Source organism: Orycteropus afer, unplaced genomic scaffold (genome assembly GCF_000298275.1).
Source record: "Orycteropus afer afer isolate SDZICR_OR568_19922 unplaced genomic scaffold, OryAfe1.0 scaffold00482, whole genome shotgun sequence".
NCBI lineage: Eukaryota > Metazoa > Chordata > Mammalia > Tubulidentata > Orycteropodidae > Orycteropus > Orycteropus afer.
Window position 1 is genome coordinate 1324048 of NW_006922069.1, and position 5452 is coordinate 1329499.

Genomic DNA, 5452 nt, shown 5'->3' on the forward strand with positions numbered 1-5452 from the left:
AACAACAACAACAACAACAAGTCTCAGCTGCTTTACCCATTAATGGGAGTAAGTAGTGCCAACCACCTGTCTTTGACTTTTGTGTGCATGAAGATTGAATGAAGTAATCCATTTAAGGTGTAGGGCCCAGTTGTTGTTCTTGTTGTTTGCCATCAAATCGAACCCAACTCATAGCGACCCCTCCTTGGGTTTCCGAGGCAGTATCACTATGGGAGTAGATTGCCCAATCTTCCTTCCGAGGAGTGGCTGGTGGGTTTGAACCTCCAGCCATCTGGTTAGCAGTCAAGTGCCTTAGGCACTGTGCTACCAGAGCTCCTTGGGCCCAGTAGATGGTATATATTCAATAACATTTGGAGCTCTGGTGCCATAGTGGATAAGGCATTTGGCTGCTAAGCAGAAGGTCAGTGGTTCAAACCCACCAGCCAGTCTGCAGAAGGAAGATGGGGCGATCTACTTCTGTAAAGATTTACAGCCTCAGAAACCCAGTTGGGGTCACTCTGAGTTGAATTTGACTTGATGGTAGTGGGTTATTATTATTATTATTATTATTCACTGAAATTATTATCCCCGACTGTGATAGAGATGGTTAGTCTTCTCTAACAACTATTCCTTAGTAATAGAATTTTTAGTTGCGCACCTGGGAACGCAGAACAAAATACATTTCTCAGCCTTGCTTGAGGCTAGATGTAGCCATGTGACTAAATTGTAGCCAAAGGAATGGGAATGGAAGTGGAATGTGCAATATCTGGATCTTAAAGAGAGGGACATTCCATCTCCTTTCCCTATTCCTGCAGGTTATATTGCAGATACAGAAATGAGTTCAGTACTCACTTTGGCAGCCTAAAATTGGAATAACACAGAGAAGATTAGCAGGGCCCCTATGCAAGGATGACACGTAAATTCGTAAAGCATTCCATATTTTTTTAACATTTTCATCAGGCAGGTACACTCCTTGGAGCAATCAATCATGGAAGAACAGAAAGAAGGGCAGTGTTTGCACAGGAAGACAGCTGGCGGGTGGTGGGAGTCCTTGGAAGGGAAGAGGTAACGGGGAGGAAGTAGGAAGAGAGCTGTTACATCATGGGGAATCACAATAAAAACTTTAAAAAAAAAATGAGTCCAGTGCAAACTGCAGACTAATAAGTCAGCCATGGTGCAGCTATAGGATAGAAAGATACTGTGCCTCTGAGAAGGGTTACATGAAGGAAATATAAACTTGTTTGGCTTAAGCCGCTACTAATTAAGGGGCTATAATACATGCAACCAGGGCTAAAGACTTTGCTACTCAGGACGCTATTCGTAGACTGCAGCATCAGCATGACTTGGGACCTTTTAGAAATGCAGACTGTCAGATCCCTCCCCCAGAAATAAAAATCTGTGTTTTAAGAAGATAGCCAGGAGACTCATAGGCATATTAAAGTTTGGGAATCATTGTCCTAAAAAATAGACCTGTTAGGAGGGAATCAGCAGGCCATCCTCAGGAGCTTGGAAGGTGATTAGTGTTTCTACCAACATGGAGTTCCACCTGTCCTTCAGCCTCCTGCTAGACGTTAGCTGGAGAAGAATTTGGGGGTTCTCTGGTGCTTGTAGCTTATGCCAACCTTCATACCTCCGATTTGCTCCTGCTGCTGGCAACCATGCTATTTATATCACTATAGCAACCACAGGAAAGAGGTGGTAGTTGGACAGCCACTATCAACTGCTTGAGGAGGTTGTAGCAATATATGACATCATCCCAAGAGTACAAGGTTTTGAAAGTCCTGTGTCTGCCCCAAGGGCATGTGCACTCAGGCTAAGCTTAGTGAACACCCCTAACATGCCTAGGGAACTAAACAACCCCATTCCATTATTTAACCTTCGGGCTAGGTCTGGGTTAGCCACTCAAAGCTCAGTCAGCTATGGGATAACATGCCCATTTTGAGCCTTTTCAGAATGCCCCTAGGAAACTGCCAAATAACCCAGCATGAAAATTGGCTGGAGTAGTTTCAGAGGAAGCCCTGCCCAAAGGAATCATCCAGGTGTTAAGCCAAGCGGCTTAGATACTGTAAAGAATTGTGTGTGTTGTGTGTGTGTGTGTGTGTGTGTGTGATTGCCATTGTAAAACAGTAAATACTAGCCACATAATTCAGTACCTTGAAATGAGATACTGTCTGGATGAAAATCATTTCAAGATATATGTCTACGACAGGCCTATACGGTGAACAATTACATCAGGTAGGCACACCCCTTAGAACAATCAACCATGGAAGATCAGAAGGGCAGCATTTCCACAGGGAAATAGCTCAGAGGGCAAGAATGCTTTGGAAAGGACACAGGAAAAAGGTAACCACAAAGAGAAAGTGGGAAGAGAGCTGTTACGTTGTGTGAGGATTATAGTCAACGTCAAGAAACAAAATGTGTATGAACTGCTGTATGGAAAATGAATTTGCTCTGTAAACTTTCACCCAAATCACAATTAAAAAAGATGTGCATCTATGAGCTTAACCCAAATCTTGCCTGTAACTCAGGCTCACTGCTCTTTGTCTTTAGTTGCAGTAGAAAAATTGATCACCATCCTGACCTAATGGGTACATCTTCTTGAAGACTGTGATTAAATCACCCATCATCTCCTCTTTCCCAGGATGTTGTGAAGATAATGTCAGTAGGGTGACGAGCACTCCCTGGAGATAAATGGAACATATTGTTTGCTATTCATCCTCACATTAAGCAGGAAATTCACTTGAAGATAGCATTTTCTTCTCTGAGAAGTAGCTGACACATATGCAAGCCTACATTTTTTACATACTGAGTTTAAGTAACTGCTATTCTTTATGGAACTATTTGTTTTCACGATCCTTTTCTGAAGGTGGAACAAGGCATTAAGAAGTGGATGGGACAATATAAGAAACAATAATAATAGCTCTGACTACCGACCAGCCACTCCTTGGAAGGAAGGTTGGGCAATCTACTTCTGTAGTGAAACTGCCTCAGCAACCCAAGGAGGGGTCGCTATGAGTCGGGGACCAACAACATGCTAGGTGGGTACTCAACTCATCACAACAGACTTCAAAGATATGGATTATCCCCATTTTGTAGATGAAGAAACTGTGAGGTTAGGTAATCTGTCCAAGGTCACAGAGCCAGCAGGAGACACCAAAACCAAACCAAACACACTGCTGTAGAGTCAGCTCCGAGGCATAGCGACCCCTCCTTGCATTTCTGAGGCAGTATCTCTGGTAGCATAGTGGCTAAGACACTTGCCTGCTAACCAGACGGCTGGCGGTTCAAACCCACCAGCCACTCCTCGGAAGGAAGGTTGGGCAATCCTACTTCCGTAGTAATACTGCCTCGGAAACCCAAGGAGGGGTCGCTATGAGTCGGGTTTGACTTGACGGCACATAACAACAATCTCTACGGAAGTAGATTGCCCAGTCTTCCTTCCAAGGAGTGGCTGGTGGGTTTGAACCGCCAGCCTTCTGGTTAGCAGTCAAATGCCTTAGGCACTATGCCACCAGTTGTTGTTGTTGTTGTTATGTGCCGTCGAGTCGGCCCCGACTCATAGCGACCCCTCCTTGGGTTTCCGAGGCAGTATCACTACGGAAGTAGGATTGCCCAACCTTCCTTCCGAGGAGTGGCTAGTGGGTTTGAACCGCCAGCCTTCTGGTTAGCAGTCAAGTGCTTTAGCCACTATGCTACTAAATAGGCAACTTGCTTGTTTTATCTCATTTAATTCTCCCAAGACCAAGAGGAGAAAAGTATTATCCACGTTTAAGAGATGAACAAGCTGATTCAAAGAGGCTAATGTCTCTGGTGCCACGCTGTCATTAGCAGATATTAGTCTCAAACCCAGGCATGCCCGCAACCCGAGTTTATCCTCTTTCCACCAATTTACACGGCAGATGGTCTGTCAGTAATTCAAAAAGATGTTTTGAAATCTGTGTTGACATCCGGTTATGTAAATATGCCCCAAGCTAGGGTTTTCCTTCATTCTTTAGTATTAAGCAGAAGTTTTTGATGTGTCTCAGCATCTGTCCTTAGTGTTACCACTTGTTTCATCAGTTGGCTGTTGAGTCATGAAAGGGCAATCCACCCAAGGTAGTGCAATTATTTTCCCTCACTGAATGTTAAAGGCATGACTATCTTTACTCATGGTCATTTACTGAGAAATGAGAACGCTCTGTCTCAGCTATGTGATGCAGAGTAAATGTGGAGAGTGACATTCAGCAGACCCAGAAAGGTGGGTGCAGGAAAACACTGTAACATTTGCTGGGCCCTCTGGGCAGATGTGACTTTTCTTTCCATTATGGCCTTTCAAACACAGATTCTCAGGCTATTACCAACCCAGGCGGCACCAGGCGCCTTCATCATCTTGACCTTTATTTTTACTGGATCTCCTTCTGTCGATGGTCACTGTACTCCACCATCTGGGCTAGGTCACGAATGAGATTATTTGTCATCCGTGGGGAGAAAGGACCCAGTTTCATGTGGAAGAAACTGCTTAGAAGAGAAAGAATGAAGAAAATTGAGGAAACTAATGTTCCCACTGCTGTTGGTTGATGTGTACCCAACCCTCACCTCCAGATCTGCATTTCAAAGTCTCCAGCATGTTTTGATTTTCACCCCCTTTTTGTCCTTTCTTCCTCTCTTATCCATTGTGATTGTTTCTAATATTTCTCCTCAAATGAGCTCAGTGTGTCAGGGTTAATTTTACCAAAACATGAATTATCATTTGAAAAACACTTGTGTGAGTTTCATACCTTTGATCGCCTGTAAAAGTAAGTAGAGCTGTTACAAGATAACACAACTGATATACATTCAATCAATATCTGAGAATTTCTCATCCATGAGAACTAAAATTAGAGTCGGTAGTGACTGAAAAATTCTACAGATGGAGCAATAAGAAGGAGCTCAAAGGAGGCCTGGAAAGGGGTGGGGATGTTTTAAAATATTGTAAACAGTTTTTTTTATTATTTACAGAATAAAATTAGCCCAATGACACATTCTAACTATGGCCTCAGTTCTTCCAACCACCAAAGCTAAAGAAATAGCAAACAGTATGTGCTCAATCACAATCCATTATGACGCATTGAAGTTGCTTCACAGATTACAAAAGGTAGAAAGTTAACTCAGTTGCTAAAAATTCTCCTAATTGTATGAACTTAAATTTGTTTTCTTGGCCTATGACCTAACTCTTTGCGTATAAACAAAACGTCCTGCCGGCAGCTGTTTGTCATTGAATTGGAAAGCTGCAGAGCTTGGTAGCTAGGGCTCAACCTACTGGGTGTGTCTCCTGGGCTAATTACTTAACCTGGGGGTACTTCTTGCTTCCTCATCTGTGACAAGGAGTTAATAATAATAATACTTACATCTAAGGTAGTGGTGTGGATTAACTGAGTTAACACACATGAAGCACTTAGGACAACGCATGGCAGGTTGAGTGCTTATGTTTTAGTAATTTCCATTAGTCATGTTT

General features: G+C 43.1%; 1 non-coding gene across 1 annotated transcript; it reads left to right on the top strand.

Annotated features, from left to right (window-relative positions):
- The first annotated feature begins 815 nt into the window (after window positions 1-815).
- On the top strand, window positions 816-923 carry LOC122151488. The gene has a single exon (XR_006164172.1). It is a non-coding gene; the product is annotated as a U6 spliceosomal RNA (small nuclear RNA).
- The last annotated feature ends 4529 nt before the right edge of the window (window positions 924-5452 follow it).